Genomic DNA, 20,005 nt, shown 5'->3' on the forward strand with positions numbered 1-20,005 from the left:
GGAATCAAAAAGAATATCTTATGATATATATATATAACTGATTCACGTTACTGTACAGCAGAAACTAACACACCATTGTAAATCAACTATACTCCAATAAAAATTTTTTTAAAAAAAGAACATCTTATGAGTACAGTTAAAGTTATGGGTGAAGTTAAGCTAAATATTAAAAACAAAAGGTCTTTTTATGTTTTGGAAAGGAAATACCCTTCTAAATATCATGTTCTAAGAAGGGTTCACATTGTAACTTAGAAAATATTCTAGAATAAATTATGACAGAACACAACATATTAAAAGCATATGATGAGTTGAAGCTATGCTTCAAAAAAATTTGAAGCATTAAATGCATACATTAGAAAAAAATTAAAATGAATTAATATTTGTCTCAAAAAAGGATAAGCAAATTCAACATAATAAAAGATGGAAGAAATTATAAAAATTAGAGTTGACATTAATGATATAAAAGAAAATAATACCAAAAAAGAATGTTGTTTCTTCAAAAAGGGGTACACTTACCTAATCAAGGAAAATTGAGAAAAGATAAAGGAGAAAAAACCCTTAAAGGGATAAAAAGAGGATATCAGTACAAATTAAAATGACCATAAATGGATATCATAAGTAAATTTATATTAGTAAATTTGAAAATTTAGGTGAAATGTCCACTTCTATATATATACTGTCAGAAGGAAAAATAGAATATCTGAACAATACAAGAAAGTGAAAATTGGAGAGATTACAGAAATTGAATATATTATTAAAAACTTTTCCTCAAGGAAACTTCAGACACATATAATGTCACCAGGAACTCATTTCAAATATTTAAGGACTAAATAATGTTAAACACAGAAACACTTACATAGAATAGGAAATGAGAAAACATTGCCTAATTTAATTTATAAGCTCAATACAATTCTGACAACAAAAGCTGAAAGGGATTTTAAAAATGGGTGAGAAAATTAAAGGCCAGTCTCAGTCCTGAATATAAATGCAAAAATTCTAAACAAAATATTGTCAAATCAAATCTGGCAATGTATAAAATGTATAATCAAACATACATATACACATAAACACACACACACATAACACAAACCAAATTAGATTTTTGCAAGAAAAGAAGTTTGCTTCAAAATTAGAAAATACATCTAAGCAAAGTAACAAAATTAAGATTAAGATACAGATAAAATACAGGCATACCTCAGAGTTATTGTGGGTTCAGTTCCAGACCACTGCTATAGTGTGAGTACCACCTTAAAGTGAGTCACAAACAAAAGTTATGTTTACACTATACTGTAGATTATTAAGTATGAAATAGCATTATGTCTAAAAAAACAGTGTAATATTATAATCAAAAATATTTTATTGCTAAAAATGCTGTCATCTGAGCCTTCAGCGAGTTATAAACTTTTTGCGGGTGCAGGGTCTTGCCTCCGTGTTGGTGGCTGCTGACTGATCTGAGTGGTGGTTGCTGAAGGTTGGGGTGGCTGTGGCAGTTTCTTAAAATAAGACAACAATGATGTTAGCCGCATCAATTGACTCTTCCTTTCACCAAAGATTTCTCTGTAGCCTGCAGTGCTGTTTGACAGTATTTTACCCACAGGAGGACATTCAAAATTGGAGTCAGTCTTCTCAAATCCTTTCATTGTTTTATTAACTAAGTTTATGTAATCCTAAACTCTAAATCCTTTGTTGTCATTTTAACAATCTTCAGAGCAGCTTCACTAGGAGTAGATTCTATCTCAAAAAACCACTCTCTTTTTTCATCCATAAGAATCAACCCCTCAACTATTAAAGTTTTATCATGAGATTGCAGCAATTCAGTCACATCTCCAGGATCTAGTTCTCATGCTCTTTCTAACATATCTACAGTTATTTTCTCCACTGAAGTCTTGAACCCTTCCTTGTTATCCATGAGGGTTGGAATCAACTTTTTCCAAACCCCTGTTAATGTTGACACTGTTACTTCATCCCATTAATCATAAATGTTCTTAATGATATCTAGAATGGTAAATCCTTTCCAGAAGGTTTTCAATTTACTTTGCCTAGATCCATCAGAGAATCACCATCTATGACAGCTATAGCCTATGAAATGTATTTCTTAAATAATAAGACTTGAAAGTTGCAATTACTCCAGATCCATGGGCTGCAGAATGGATGTTGTGTTAGTAGGCAGGAAAACAATGTGAATCTCATTGTACATCGCCGTCAGAGCTCTTGGGTGACAAGGTGCAGTGACATTAAAAAAATCTTTCGAAGCAGTAGGTCTCAATAGTAGGCTTAAAATATTCAGTAAACCATGTTGTAAACAAATGTGCTGTTCTCTAGGATTTCTTGTTTAATATATAGAGCACAGGCTGCAGATTTAGCATAATTCTCAGATTTTTGGAATGGTAAATGCTCATTGACTTCAACTTAAAGTCCCCAGCTGCATTAGCCCCTAACAAGAGTACGCCTGTCCTTTGAAACCAGACATTGACTTCTCTTCTCCAGCTATGAAAGTTGTCGATGGCATCTTCTTCCAATAGAAGACTGTTTCATCTACATTGAAAATTTATTGTGTAGTGTAGCCACTTTCATTAATGATCTAAACTAGATGTTCTGGATAACTTACTGCAGCTTCTACATCAGCCCTTGCTGCTTCACCTTGCACTTTTATGTTATGGAGATGACTTCTTTCCTTAAACCTCATGAACTGAGCCCTGCTAGCTTCAGACTTTTCTTCTGCAGCTTCCTCACCTTTCTCATCCTTCCTAGTATAGATTAGAGTTAGGGCCTTGCTCTGGATTAGGCTTTGGTTTAAGCGAATGCTGTGGCTGTGTGATCTTCTGTCCAGACCACTGAAACTTTCTCCATATCAGCAATAAGGCTGTTTTGCTTTCTTATCATTCCTGTGCTCACTGGAGTAGCACTTTTAATTTCCCTCAATAACTTTTCCTTTGCATTCACAACTTGGCTAACTGTTTGGCTCAAGAGACCTAGCTTCTGGCCTGTCTTGGCTTACAACATGCCTTCCTCACTAAGCTTAATCATTTCTACCTTTTGATTTAAAGTGAGTGATGTGGGACTCTTTTTTTTTCACTTGAACACTTAGAGGTCATTGTAAGGTTATTAATTGGCCTAATGTTAATATTGTTTCAGGAATAGGGAGGCCCAAGGAAAAGGTGAGAGATGGGGCAATGACCGATTGGTGGAGCAGTCAGAACACACACAAAACTTTTTGGTTAAGTTTGTTTTCTTATATGAGCACAGTTTATGGCACCTCAAAATAATTACAGTAGTAACATCAAAGATCATTGATGACAGGTCACCATAACAAGTACAATAATAAAAAAAGTTTTAAATATTGCAAGAATTACCAAAATGTAAGACAGAGACACTAAGTGAACAAGTGTTGTTGGGAAAATGCTGCTGATAGACTTGCTTGATGCAGTGTTGTCACAAATCTTCAATTTGTAAAAAACACAATATCTGTGAAGTGCAATAAAGTTCAATGCAGTAAAACAAGGTATGCCTGTATTCCAAATAACTATGGGAATAGATGCAGGAAAAGAGATTAATAAATTTCACATCTAATTGTGATTAAAACTACTAACTATGTAGAAGAGAGAAAATTCTTCCTCTGATTAAGGATATCTGTAAAATGTAAATAGCAAATATCTTACTGAAGGAGAAATGTTCAAAGACAAGTGTACCCTCTAACAACACTACTGTTCCTCACCCTGCATATTCTAATCAGTGCGGAGGCAAAAAAAAAGAACCCAAATTTAAAGTCTTAAAGTTTTCAAAAAAATTTTTTTCCACAATTAGCAGATGACATCATTTTTATGTAAAAATATTAAAGGAATAAGCAGTTAAATTATTAGAATTAAGTGATTTTTTGCATGTTTTCTCAATGCAGGTTAAATAGAAAAATATTTTGTGTGTACAGATAAATATTTATAATGAAATAAAAAGTAAAGTTACCATTTATAACATCAAATGCACAGAGCTTCAATTAATAAGTCAAACAAAATATGTGCAATACCTCTACACAGAAACTATCAACGAAGTTTCATTAAAAAAAATTAAAAATTTTAACTAAATGTGAGAAGATCCTTGTTCATGAATTAGTAAATTCAATATTGTAAAGCTATCAATTCTTACCAGTGATCTATGGGTTCACTTTGGTAGGAATCAAATCTCAGTAGAGTGTGTGTGTGTATTTGTAAAATGCCAAGATGTTTCCAAAAATTTATGGAGATGCAAAAAGTCAAAAATAGAATTGGTATGGCCCTTTTAGCCCTTTTGAAGAAGGTGGAAACATTTTCTGAGAACTTGATTATCAAGATTTATTTTAAAGACATTAAAAGGCTATAGTAGGAAGGTAGCTTTTTATAGTACAAGAATACACACATAGAAAATTGGAACTAATTAGACAATCCAGAAACAGAGCCATGCATATATGAAAATTTGATTTAAAACAAAAAACTTTGTATTAAACCATGCTAGGCAACTTAGATATCCATATGCAAACTGATGAAATCCGATCACTGCTATATATCATATAGGAAAGAAAAAGCTAGATGCAAAACACAAAATAATATTCTATAAGTTACAAAAGGAGACTATTTTTAGGATTTGGGAGTCTGACAATTTTTGTTTTATTTTCTTAAAGTGATTGGACTACATTAAAATTAAAAACTTTCATTCATTGAAAGAAACTATTAAGAGAATGAAAATGCAAGATATAGATAAGGAGAAGGTATTTGTAAGATATATAACAGGCAATGAGCTTATTTCTTGACTCTATAAAGAATCTTTACAATATGATAAAAGAACAATATTACAAAAGAAAAATAGGCAATAAATATGAAAAGGTATTTCATAAAAGAATGTATGAAATGTCCAATAAAAATATGAAAAAGTATTCAACCTTATTAATAACTATGGGAATTTTATTAAAATCATTATGATACACAGTAAAACATCCATCAAAATGTCTAAGATTAAATACATTATAATACCTTGTTGTATTAAAGATAGAAAGAAATGGAAATCTTTTCACACGCTTTGTAGTAAATTGACACAGACATTTTGAAAACTGGCATTATCTGCTGAGGTTGAGCACAAAAATTCCCTATCACACACCAATTGCACTCATATTTATATACCCAATATAAATCCATGTTTATGCATATAATAAGACTGATACAAGAATGTTCACAGTCACATTATTTATAGTGGTCCTGTATTAGTTTGCTAGGGCTGCTATAACAAGTGCCACAAACTGGATGGTTTAAACAACAGAAATAATTGTCTCATATGTCTGAAGGTTAAAACTCCAAGATCTCAAGGTGTTGGCAGTATTGCATCCTTCTGAGGGCTCCGAGAGAAAATCTCTGCTATGCCTCTTGCCAAGCTTCTGGTGGTTTTCTGGCAATCTTTGGCTTATACAAGTATCACCCAGATCGCTGCCTTCATCTTCACATGGGCTTTATCCTGTGGGTGTATGTCTCCAATTTTCCAGTTTTTATAAAGGCACCAGTCATATTAGATTAGGGACCTTCTTAATGACTTTATTTTAACTTGATTACCTCTGTAAAGACCTTATTGCCAGATAAAATCACATTTTGATGTATTGGGGTTAGGACTTCAACATATGAATTTTGAAGGAACACAATTCAGCCCATAAGAAGTCCCAAACCAGAAACATCCCAAATATCCAAGAATATTAGAGTGATAATTAAGTTGTGGTATGTCATACAGTGGAATAACAAAGCAGCAATGAAAACTGATAAAATATCACTCTATGTAACAACTGTATGTCACAAACATATTTAGCAAAAGAAGGCAGACACAAAAATATACATACTTAATAAATATTGCTAGATAAGTTTCCTAAAAAACAGAGAAAGTTAAAATATAGTCTTAGAAATCAGCATAGCAATTAGCATTGGAATGTGGCTAAAGATGGTATTGATAAGAGCAGGAGGAAGCTTCTAGGGGCTATCCGTGTTCTGTTTCTTGTTTGGGTGATGGTCATATGGGTATTTGCTTGTCATAATTCATTGAGTTGTATATTTTTAAACATCTTACACATATGTGTTGTGCTTCATTAAACATTAAATAATAATTCTTGTTAGGTAGATAGATAGATAACATGTATATGTTTTATATGCTTATGGGGTATAGTATAGGTACATACACACCAAACTGTTAGATTCATTATTTTAAGAGAGTAGACTTGGAGAAGTTAGGTAAAGAGATACTGTTAATTTTTTCTTTTATTCCCCTCTTCCCATTCACTTACTATAGAAAACATGCTTACTTTCAAAACAAAAAGAAAATGGAAAAAGTTATGGAAAGAAAGCAATAAGACAATTAATACATTACGATTAAACTGAAAAGAGGTCAATCGCTTTTAAGGTCACACTTAGAAGACAGGAACATCTTTTAGAATTTGCCTTTGTTCGATCAACCTTTTGCACCATACATTTGGAACTCGTAAATATTTTGTTAAGTATGTATGCATTCTCTTGCCATAGATAGAGAAAATAGTAATGAAACAATAAGAATAACTGAAGAGCTCCTTATATTTGAAATCTCATTAGCATAAATATGAAATTGAAATATCTTTAAAAATAGTACAAAGAGTGATACAAAATAACTTAAAAGGCTTTTCAGAGTTTAAAAAAAAGTGCTAAAATATTTCCAGTCATTGTAAACTGCAGTTCACATTTCTTAGATAATTATTAATTTATTGGAAATGTTCTATCCATTTGAAATCTCTCCAGTAATTCTAAAATATTTTAGAAGAACCTAAACTTAAATTTTGAAATAACAAGGCTGCTTCAAGCCCTTTGTACTTTTCAATTATAATGAATTATATTCATATGTAACTTTGCATATTAAATGTCAGATTATTTTGTTACATATTATTTATATATTATTTTATCTGTCTATCTATCTACATCTCATTCAAGCTTACGAAGACATTTCGTAAATATTAAAAGATTGGGAAGTAGCTCTTGTGCTACTGCTTGTTCTTGTCTACTGCATGCTTTAAGAATCCATGTTTTTGACTCTTAATTCGATGTCCTTATAAGTTTGTTCTGAAAAGGAAGAAATGAGGTAGCTTTACTGATAAAAATGATAACACCTCTTTTGAGCTTAGTTAAGCTGCATTAGCCAGAGAGGCCAAGACCTAGGTGTCCTGAACTGAATGGAGGGCCAGGGTATACTGAACTGAATGAAGAACAAGAAACTTCAGAAACAAGGCAGCACACTAAAATATTTCCTATGTCTAGAGTGCTAACCAGAGGCCTACTCACCCTAAATATCTAACCACATACTGGCACTCTTGCCCTCCTTCACTTACTCCTCTGCAATATACTTTTACTCAATAATGACATTGTTAGGATATGACAAAATATTGTACATTTTAATATATTAATTTACTAGTTGTTTACTGGTTTGTACTCAGAAACTTTGAGGGAGGCTAAGTAATTTAGGCAGTAGCTATGATTTTATTAGCTAAATGAAGAATACATTTTTTCACTACAAACAGCATTTGTGTCTATTACCATTTAGAAAGCATTTGAATAGAAATATAAGCAATAACTATCTTTAGATGTCAAGACTTCTCATGAGATTAAAAATTTTTTAAATATATTTTTATTGAAATAAATGTGTAATTTTGGTAAGCATTGTGTTAGGTGATAGATTATGAATCATATATAAACCCTGCTACCACAAATAAAAAAAGAAATTAACTCACCAATATTTTGTGATGAGTGCTTTAGAGAAGCTATACACAAATGCTGTGAAAGCATAGGGAGAGGCAATTAATTCTATGAAAAAAAAAGGGGAGGGCTTTACAAAGATAATGTATGACCTGAGATGTTGGGTAGAATTATATTTTTATATATAAAATACCTTGTGTAGAAAATAAAATTTAATCAACTGCATGGAAGCATGAGACCAAAACATAGCAATTATCCTGAACTTGCTAGAGGTTAATTGAAATGGATTGATGGGGAAATATCAGTATATAGAACATTAGCTTTGGGGCCTGAATATAGAAGACAATATAGGCTATGCTTAAGATTAACAATATTTACTCCGGATATTAAAGGGCCATTAAAATCTTCTCTTTTATAATTATCATGTGAAAATATAATCAGATCCATATTTTAGAAATATAACATTAGTAGTCTTTAATAGATTAACTGGAGACAGGAAGGAACTGGAAGCAGAGAAGATTATTTGGTGGCTTTTATACATGTCAAAGAAAACAATAATGAAGACTCAAACTGGATTATAGAAGTGAGACCAAAAGGAGAAGATAAATAGGAGAAACACTCAGAATGAGAAATAATAGTACATAAATCATAATATTTGAGTAATGGAGAAGAGAGAAGTACTTTAAAATAATTGTCAGATTTTTAGCATTATGTTCCTTTTAAATGAAGATTAAACAAAACAAGTTTGAGGATTTGTTCTTGAATTTAGGAGTCAGTAAGTGGCACAGTGGAGGAAGTGATAGAACTATGATTTGTTACATCAATGTATACATGGCAGTTTAAACCATGAGAGAGAATTGAATTGCCCTGGATTACAACTTATATTTATAAAATGAAAGGGAGAAAGTCACAACAAGATAATAAAAATAAGAGAAGGCCAATGATGGAATCTGCGGAAAAAACAAAACAACACAAAACAGTATTCCCAGAAAGTGAGTTGTTTTTCAGTTTCTTCACAGGGTTAATTATCTCAGAAATAGCCAAGAGATTTTACAACAAAGCAGCCAGATTTCACAAGAAACATAATTCCTACTCCTTGTTTACTAAATATTATGCAAAAATATTTTGAAGGATATTATTTGAAGTCATTTATTATTAGGATTGTGCCTTAAAGATAATATATCCAAAAAATTCTTGATTCTTTATAAAAAATCTGTTAATGTAAGATACTGCACATCTGTCTCTTAATTATTATTAATCCTGAATTCAAGTATTTTCAAAAATTAATTTTAAGTAGTTCAATGAAATATAAATTATACATAATCTTTTATTTAGAGAAAATTAAGAGAGAAGAGTAAGGAGATAAAAGAAAATCGGAACTTGACTGGAGCAAGAACAGTCATTCAACTCTCAGTTGTATATTATGATCAGAAAGATTTAGAGGTCAAAAAGTTGTATCTTTGTACAGAGGTGAATATATTTAGTGGTATTTTAATATCAGCTTATTCAAGAAGGAAGTTTAATATAGCAAAAGTTATTCAATTTAATGCTTTGGGGACAATTAGCTTCAAGCGGCTGGAAAATTGTATTTAAGTGAATGGCCATTTATTGTCTCCAAAATGTCTAAAATCTTTCTTCTGAAAGGTGAGTGAAATCTGCTATTGAAAACGATATACTCTGAGATATCAAGACCTCGCTCTGAGATGAATATAAACTCCCTAAAAGCCTTCATTCCAAAATAAATTTAAGTAAATTGTTTACTTTCCCATGGCAATTCCTGAGTGAAAGAGAAACTCCTGACACTTATTTTTTCTACTCTTTTAATATGAGGCATATTTTCTAATGATATAAAGAGAAAAGCTTTCACCTTTTTTTTTAAAGATTTTTTTGATGGGGGCCATTTTTAAAGTTTTTATTGAATTTGTTACAATATTGCTTATGTTTTATGTTTTTTGGTTTTTTTGGCCCTGAGGCACATGGGATCTTAGCTCCCCTATGAGAGATTGAAACTACACTGCCTGCATTGGAAGGTGAAGTTTTAACCACTAGACCTCCAGGGAAGTGCCATGCTTTCACTTTTAATAAAAGCAAATTTTCAGGCAAAATATCTCATGTGGTTTTGTGGTTTAAAGTGTTGACATTTTTAGTTGTTCTGCTTATAGTAAAAGGTAAGTATGGTGGAATATAATTCAAAAACACAAAACCAGTTGGATGTGGTTATCAAACTATGTAGGAGAAAATAACCTTTAAAAGAAAAACTTTGGTATAATTGTCACATTAATACTGGACATGACCATTTTCTTGCATTTCTCTTAAGTATCAAAATGGTATGATTAATTAGCAAAGCAAAAAGTACTAAAATTATCTAAAAGTTTGCAGTGTTTTTCAGAATAGTTAAATATTTTATAAAAGAGTAGAATTAATTATCATAACTTCCAAATTCATATTGACTTGGGCAAACCAGGTAAACACATTTCTCCAAGGGAAGATGAAGATGAAAATGTTGTAGTAATAAATAATAAGCACGTGGAGAGTTGAGTTGTCAAGCTTACTACATGTAATTAAAAGAAAATTAGTTGCAATGAAAGAAAAAAATGCCACCCCTCATGGTTCAATTTTTTTTTCAAACTATCAAACACTTGAGAAGGAGAGATAATTCACACCTGTGTGTTTTATTCATCTTACAGAAACACATGGCCATAAAATGGTACTGACTCAGATAAATACATAGTATGTGCATTTGTCTCATGAGTGGGTCTATTATAAGCGTTAAACTTTGTATGAACTCGACTGTGTACACTTTCTGTAGAATTCTCACTCTGATAATACCTTTACAAAATGAAAACAACAATACCATTGCAAATAACATCTGTTAACAAGGCTTCAATGACCTCAGTTCAGATGACACAGCTTCTCAGGTCTTGTCTTCAATAAAATTGTAATTTATAAACCATCACATAAAATCTAAAAAACAAAATAAAATGTCTGAGTGTTTTAATGTTTAATTCATCAAAAATTAAACATATTACTTAAAACCTAGAGAATCAGAAGAATTATCTGGTATGCAATAACCAAACCAGATTTTCCTAAGGTAAATACTATTGAACTAGAATACTAGTAAATAAGTTTTAGAAACCTTAACTTATAGGCTATTGTCATTGTGAAATCTTAGAGAAAGAAAATAAAGTGCTTCCTAAGTATTTTTACCATATTGAATTCCCTTTCTAATCAGCAGAACAGCTTTTGAAAATGTTGACCTAGATAATTATTATTTTAAGGATAATATATTAATGTAAAATCTTTCTCTCTCGCTCACATTTTCTGCCACCACTATCCTTATTCATTGCATTAATGGTATTTTTGCCTCTTTGTCTATCCACACTCAGGAAAAAAAGATTTTTTTCAAACTTGCTTTTTTTCCCCTCATATTATTTTCTCTGTTCAAAATTCTCTTTCCACATATCCTCACCTGAGGAGACCTTACTCAGTTTTCAGGGATTATTCCATTCATGGATAATAACAAACAATGCTGTATAAAATACATTTTCATATTAGTGAAATCTGATAATAAGATATAACACAATGAGAAACTCAAAGACCAATTTCTGCATGAAGTCTGTGGTCAAAGAGGTAAGGTAGTTTCTGAGCATTAAAGTTATTTACTGTATCATATAGGCATTTATACCTATATAGCAAAGATTGTGACCAGAGCCACTTAGGGTAGGAAGTCTTGTGAGAGATACAGTTTAATGAGTTGGGTCAGAGGGGACAATGACTTTGGGGGGGGCATTATATCTGGACTACAAAATCACTCCTTGCCAAAACGACATTAAAAATGAAGAAGCACTTCTGGAATGGCAAAGTAAGAACCTTCAAAACTCCACTCCTTGGTATAATAATGAGAACAAAGGGGAAATTTTTAAAATTTAACTTTTTCAGAGCTCTAAAATTAACCAAATGTTTGCAAAAACCCACGAAGTGTTTAATCAAGAACAATTACTGAATTTTGGTAAGAATGATAAGCTTTGTGGCCTATTAACTTGTTCCAGTCTTTTGTCAACACCTTTGCAACAACCTAAATGAATGGAAAAATGCCCCACACTCATTTATTGGGCAACTCCATTTGGCTAAAATGGAAATGCTCCCCAATTTGATGTACAACAACACAATCTTTATAATCCCCAGCTTTCTTTTTGCAGAAAATGGTAAGCTGATCATAAAATACATAAGGGAATGCAGGGATCTAGGCTAGCCAAAATAATCTTGAAAAAGAAGAAAAGTTGGAGGACTCATATTTCCAGATTTTAAAACTTACTACAAAGTAAGTAATCAAGACAATGTGTGACTGGTGTGAGTGTAGATACTTTGATCTGTGGCATAGAATTGAGGGCTTAGAAATAAACTTGCATTTATGGCTAATTGATTTTCAGCAGGAGTGCCAAGATAATACAGTTGTGAAAGAGTAGTCATTTTAACAAATAGTGCTGGGATACATGGCTATTCACGTGCCAAAGATTTAAATTCCCTTTCCTCACATTTTTGTTATGTGAATTATACCGCAATAAACTTATAAAAACAAGCAAAGAAGAAAAAGACAGAAACAATTCTGGGCATATGTCTGAGTAGTGACACAGAAGGGCCCTCAAGGGCTTGAACCTGATTTGAGACAAGCATTACTTGCAGAGCTTTTAGTCTTTAAGGTAAATGCAAATCCTCTAAAGAGGATAGCACATTCATCCATGGTTTCTAAGTGTTGCTACAAATAAACATACAAGTATAGGTCCAGCAACCAGTCAAAGTTTACCAGCACAGAATAATGTTTAAATATGAACAAACCCAATAGATATTACTGAACACACCTTCAAAGGACTTACAATGGTGGAACTGTCAAAAATAGAGTTTAAACAAGCCATATTTCAGTTTTCAAAAATGTATTAAATGGAAAATATCTCTAGGAAACAGGAAACTGTAAAAATGACATGGCTAGTGTAAATAAGGATCAAGTGGAACTTTAATAAATAAAAATATAACTGAAATTTAATATCTGTTGGATATATGTTAGTCAGCAGATTCTGAGAATAGAATTAAGAATTAGTGATTTGAAAGATAGATCCGTGAAATCAGCCATAAGCAGAAAGGAAAAACATGGAATCTATAGGAGACAAGATTGGAGACCCACAGAATCAGATTATCTAACATATTTTTGATAGGAATTCCAGAAGGAAAGAAATGAGAGAAGTGAAGGAATGGCATAGAATCAATATTTGAAGAGTTAATGGCTAAGAGGAAAGATTATAACCCATACATTAAAGAAGTCTGACAAATTCCAGGTGTAATAGGTAAAGATTAAATATACATCAAGACAAATCATAATAAAAGCTACATAAAAATTTTTAAAAAGTAAATGTTAAAAATAATAGAGGAAATAGAAAAAGCAAAAATAATTGGTTGGCACACCCCTCAATAGCAACAGTACAAGTCAGTAAACAGTGAAACAGATTTTTCAGTGGTCTGAAAGAAAATAAATACTAAACTGGAATTATATACTCAGAAAAGATATTTCAAATTAAATGAAAATAATGACTTTATGAAACAAACAAAATCTAAGTTTGTCAACTGAGGACTTTTCCTAAAGTCTTTTACTTAAGCAATATTTTTTCAGGAATGGACAAGTGATCCCAGAGGGAATGTCTAAAAATAAAAACAGAATGATGAGCAAAATAAGTGGTAAATATATAAACAATATGATTTGAAGATTAGCTGTATTAAAAAGTAATAATGAAGTCAAGTGAGGCTAAAATAAAACAAAAAAGAGAAGACTTTCAAACACAAAAACTTTTGGGTAAAGGTGTTACTGGAGGGAATAAATGGGTAAATGGAAGCTAAATGTTTAACAGCTTTTATATGTTCAAGGAATATATTTATATATTTATTTAAAATACACTTTATTTTACATGCACCACAGTCTTCACAGCAACACTATTTACAATAGCCAAGACATGGAAGCATAAATAAATGTCCATCAACAGATGAATGAATAAGGAAGATGTGGTATATGTAATATATATACAATGAAATATTACTCAGCCATAAAAAAGAATGATATCATGCCATTTGCAGCAACATGGATGGACCTAGAGATTATCATGCTAAGTGAAGTAAGAAAGAGAAAGACAAATACCATATGATATGACTTATATGTGGAAACTAAGATATGATACAAATGAACTTATTTATAAAACAGAAATAGAAAACAAATTTATGGTTACTAAAGGGGGAGGGAGAGGGATAAATTAGGAGTTTTGGATTAGCAGATACAATCTACTGTAAATAAAACAGATAAACAACAAGGTCCCACTGTATAGCACAGGGAACCATGTTCAATATCTTTAATAAACTATAATGGAAAAGAATATGAAAAATAATATATGTATATATGTATAACTGAATCACTTTGCAGTACACCAGAAACTAACACAACACTGTAAATTAACTATACTTCAATAAAAAAATTAAAAAATAAAATACATGTTTTTTTCAAGCATAAGGAGGATTTAGAATAAATGACCAAATAATTAGTTATGATCAATTCTCAACAAATTTAAAAGGAATGCAATCAACTTTGTTTATTTTTGACCACATAGAGTTAAACTAGAAATCTAATACAAAAGTACAGCTCAAAATGTGCTTATGTTTGGATATTAAAAATACATTATATAATAACCCATAGGTCAAAGAAGAAATCAAAATTGAAATGAGAAACTATTTTGAACTGAATGATATAAAAATTACTACGTATCAACATGTTGGCTTCAGTGAAAGCAGTAATTAGACATTTATGACCTACACTAAATATGTTGAAAAATAAAAAGACTGGAAAATCAATGCATTAATTATTCATCTCTTGAAGCTTCGCAACTCATTCCACGAGGCTGTGCAGCCATTCTCAAATTTTGGCATCTCAGGATCCCTTTACACTCTAAAATTAGTCTCCTCTCCGATTACCAGTAATTGAAAGGACAGCCCATACCATCAGGCAGATTTGACCTAATACTGTATATAGGGTATTGCAGTGGGTTGAATGGTGGCCCTCCAAAAGATATGTTTGTATGTTATCCCCATAACCTGTGACTGCGATCTTATTTGGAAAAGGGTCTTTACAAATATAATTAAGTTAAGGGTCTTCAGATGACAGCATTTTGAACTATTCTGGTGGATCCTAAATCCAATGGCAAAAATCCTTATAAAAGATTACAAAGGAGAGACCGGGGAGCAGAGGAAAAGCCCATGTGAAGACAAAGACAGAGATTGGAGTTATGCAGCCACAAAGCAAGGAATGTCTGAGTCTGCCAGAAGCTGCAATAGGCAAGACATGATTTTCCACTAGAGTCTTTGGAGGGAGAGCAGCCCTATCAACACCTTGCGTTTGGACTTCTTGCCTTAAGAACTATAAGAGACTATATCTCTGTTGTTTTTAAGCCACCAAGTTTGTGGTCATTGGTAACAGTCAATAGCCCTAGGTGTTAAAGGCATTTTGGAGTAGCAACCCTAACTCTTGTAGTAATGATATAATTGAAACATGTAACTTAATTGAGTGACATCTAAAGGGTTGGAGACTGGAATCAATTTTGACATCCTTTGTTGACTACACTCTGGAGGTTGAATACCTAAAATAGGATGAATGAAATGAAAGATAGTTAAAGAGCTAAGAGAACAGCAGTGAGATTGCTTTATCTGTAGTTAACGATCTTCTAGATCTGTGTTGCTCTGCATTTGTAGTGAAAGGTGTAATCAATCTTTTCTTGCTTAAGTGACAGGTGTTTATATTTGTTGCTGTCATTTTCAGAAAATCCAAAGAGTGACTATGAGCCGGAGAATAATTCAAATATCAGAATTAGGACACAAACTAATATTGCCTATATTTGTCAGAAGGAATTAATGGTGAAAATCTATGTGGTTTGATAGAAAGTACGGATTCTGTTGCCGAAACTCGGCCTCTGTTCACCAATGCAGAATTGAAACGTGGAGACAGAGTTTTGCGTGAAGTAGAAAAGAAAAGCTTTATGCTCTGCCAGGCAAAGGGGGCCACAGCGGGCTAATGTCCTCAAAAATGTGTGTCCCACCCTGGAGGGGGTAGTGAGGAGTCTTATAGTGTTCAAGGAGCAGGGCATGATCAGCTCATGGACATTCTTCTGATTGGTTGGTGGTGAGGTATTTGGGAGTCGGCATCATCAACCTGCATTCAACCAGTCTGGGGTCTCCGTGCCTATGGGCAGCATACAGTTAACTTCTTCCACCTGGAGGGAGTTTCAGTATCTGTAAAACAACTCAAAGGACATGGCTCAGGATATTATCTATAGTCCTTGGGGAAGAACTAAAGATCTTGACTTTGTTTAATGGCCAAGGTATTATTATTTTGTCTTGCTTGACTGTTTTCCTTTCTGAAAACAGTCATTTTCTCACTTCTCTGATTAAATTTATTCTTTGACTACAGTTTTTCTGCAGACAAAAGGCAGGTGTAAGACATGGGTGGGGGTCTATTCTGGGAAAGTCTCATAGGGTCCTGCTTGTTTACAATTCCAAATGAATAGAGAATCCTATATTATATCCACATGCTTATAGTTTTTAATCCTACATCTCTGCCTATCATTTTTGATGTTCTTATATGAGCTGCTTTTCCTCTGCTTATCTATGTTAGTGTCTCTTATTCACTCCATCCACTCCTGTAGTTTCATTTACCATCTACATATCATTTATTTCCAAATGGATACTTCTGGCTCAGGTGTCTCTTCCAAACTTCAGACTTGGATGACCTACTCCCTAGGGACAGCTCTACTTTCTTTTTCTGCAAGCATGTAACTTCAAAGTAAAAATCAAACACTTGAAAAAAATCATCTTCTTCAACCTCCAGTACCCTATTTCTCTTTGAGTGAATGGTATTGTGAATTACCAAACCAGAATTAGAATCTAGTCCTGAACTTCTGCTTCTCTCTTACTCTGACATACAACATTAAGCACCGAGTCTTGTTGAGGTTATGTACTTTATATTTCCTGAATCTTTCCAGTTTGTTCTGCTTGTCATGATTTTTATTAAGATCCCAATCATTATCTCTTGCCTACAGAAGTTAAGAGCTTGTAACCTCTTTCTCCTTCCTGTCTTGTTTCTTGGACTATTCTTCATCTATTGTCAAGATGATCTTGTTAAAACTGGAATCCTCCTACAGAAACTCCTTCAATATACATTATCATATCTCATCCTCATTCCTGACTGTACCAATATCACTGAGTGCCCTCAAGCTAAAGGCAGAATTCCTTGGGAATGGAATGGCTGGTGGATCATTCCCTTAACATGTCTGTTCTCTGAGCCCTTTCTCTTCACACCTCACTGAACTGTATGCATCTCTCCAAACTTGTCATGTTTTTTTCAAGGCTTTTGCATTTTTCCCTCTGCTTAGTTATCATTTTCCCCTATATTCCATGGATGTGACCAAGTCCTGATCTTTTTTAACCTTAGCTATCACTCAACCAGAGTGATGTTCCTGATCTCTCACGGTTGGGTAACTTTCCTATGTTCTATGGTCCCAAAGCACCATATCCTTACTACTCTCATCTTACTTATCAGCTATTTTTTCTGTCCCCTACATAAGACTGTAAACCCTTGATGGCCGACATGTATCTTCATCACTGCTGTAGGCCCAGATTCTGGTGTGCGTATCACAAATTCAAATGTTGTCAAGGACCAGGTCTGTAAAGAAAGTGTGTAACCACATTTAGTGTGTAACCACTTGTCACAAGTACTAGGTTGTGGTAAGGAGTACTGGTAAATAAAGCATATATGTGTCAAATAAGGGCATTAGATGTGAATTTAAAAGACAGTATGGGCCGAAATATTGTGTTTTCAGGCCATATTTGGCAGCTCCATAGTCAGTGTGACTGCCAAAATGTTGTATATCCTAGATTTGCACTATACATAAGTCACAAGTAGATTATTAATGAAAATTCATTAAGTTAATCATATTAGTTAAATGCATTCTTTTATTAATCAGCTTTTGATTGACTACTGCTTCAGTATATGAGTCAAGACATATTTTCTTACCCCTCCCCTTATGGAAACCATTTTGTTATTTTAGGTAAAACAAAAGTTAGGTGACAAACCAATGGTGTTAATTTGATACAGTGAAGATATTTGTTATAATGGTGAAATTCTAATTATAAATAATTCAGAGATAAGTTTAAGGCAGTTTCACCTTCTCTGTGAGTAATATAGATAGATATCTTTGAGAAAAATTCAAACAATTTCAATTTCTCTGAGTGATATGGATAGATATAAGAAATATACTTGAAATATTTTGATTGAACTTATGAAATATGTTATAAAATTTGGTACTACTTAGAATTCCTTATAAAGAGAAACAGTTGGGTAAGGTAAAAATAAAGGCAACATCGATTTAGATCTTTCTTAGCAGACTTTGTTGTATTAATACATGAATGAATTCTTATATTCTCTTATTCACTTGGACATTTCACCCCTATTCAACGGGTAAGTCTTTTATTTATATCTCAAAAAATATATTTATTTGAATTTAGATAGGTTTGATTTTTGAATGTGTAAGCAGAATTATATTTTCAACGTAATGAAAATGAAAAAAAATTTTCTGGAACATTTTCAAATAAAGAAAGTAAACATTCCATGTATTTTTTATATAAATGTTATTTTAGGATATTGTTTAAAAACCACTTTGTCATATAGAGATGGATATAATATGCCAATAATAAAATGTGTAAAATAATTATGTGCTAAGATATAATCTTGTGGAACATTGCAAATTTTGAGTAATATTTTGATCTTTTCAATTTTTTTCCAAACCAGATCCAAAGAAATAAAACTGATTTGTAGAAACATTTTTCTTCTGCGACAAGATTTCCACAATTTACTGCTTACCTAATTGACAACATATAAATCGTATTTCACTATTTAATTGAGTAAATTGTACTGTAGCAACACATTTTCTGTATGGTAGTTGCACATTTATGAGTTACATATTCACCTAGCTTTGAGAGGGCTTATTTGAAATAATTCTACACTAAAATTAATTTACATCTTATATCATTTTACATATGATATCAAAGCTTTAAACCTTCCAAAAGTATAAAAAGTAAAGCCTATGAGAGTGAAATTTGCTCTCCTCAGAAGTGGAAACAAGAATCCTATATATGCTATTCAATTATTACCATATGCTGGTTTCAGATCCAACTCTGACCTTAATTTCATGCTGTCTGCTTCAGTTCTGCTTTGTAAACAGAAGTGATAAAACATCTTCAATGAACGAATATATTTTGTTTACACAACAGTAGAGTTATTTGTAGTGATTTCATTTTTTAAGAATGCAACAATATGAAACTGTCATTCACTCTGAAGCACCCTTGGAAACTTGTCTCCTATTGTGATAAATTGTGCCTCTTTGATACAAACAGAAGTTTTATCCCTTTTAGGATTCCCTTTTTAGCTAACTAATGAGGTTGTGTATTCAGAGCCATTTCAGATAGTGTGAAACTTTTTCCCTCTTTTACCTGAATTTCATTTTGTTAATGTGAAAATCAACATTTTTCTGCAAAGCCAATTTACTGAACATTGGAAGGATTCACATTGTTTATTATTATTAAGGTCACTTGTCTTTGGAGACAGAATTATGACAAGTTTCAAGTTTATTTTTGCCACTTCTAAGTTATTGAAGCATACTTTATGAGGATTCCATTGTAGCAAAAGTTGATTTTTTAGTAAATTAAATTTTCCCAACAATCTATCAAGGATAACTCAAAATATAGCTCTAAGAATACCTTATCAAATTATATTTTAGGAAGAATATATAAGTACTTAAAAATGAAAGTTCAAATCAGCAGTTTTTTAGTTAAATAATATCTCTGTCATGGTGTTGCAAAATGTTCAGAAAGGAAGTGGCATATCAGGAATCAAAGTTAGTTATTTTGATGCTATTATACAGTAGGGTTTTATGGGGTTACTGTTTTTAACAATTTAGAATATTTAAATATTTTATGACTTTTACAGGTGGTTGGGAATAAAAGTATTTTTATGGGATTCCTGCAACTATTAATAACAACATGAAAATGAAAATTATGGTTTGACTTTAGAGAAGAAATTAATGATACATGGTGAGAGAAATGTAAATTAGTTGGTGTGAAGAAAGTAAATGAAAATTCTTTATAACAGGAACAATGAAAGCATATTAGTGCTGTCAGGACACAAAGAAAATCTAGGCAGTGCATCC

This window comes from Balaenoptera musculus, chromosome 2 (genome assembly GCF_009873245.2).
Source record: "Balaenoptera musculus isolate JJ_BM4_2016_0621 chromosome 2, mBalMus1.pri.v3, whole genome shotgun sequence".
Taxonomy (NCBI): domain Eukaryota; kingdom Metazoa; phylum Chordata; class Mammalia; order Artiodactyla; family Balaenopteridae; genus Balaenoptera; species Balaenoptera musculus.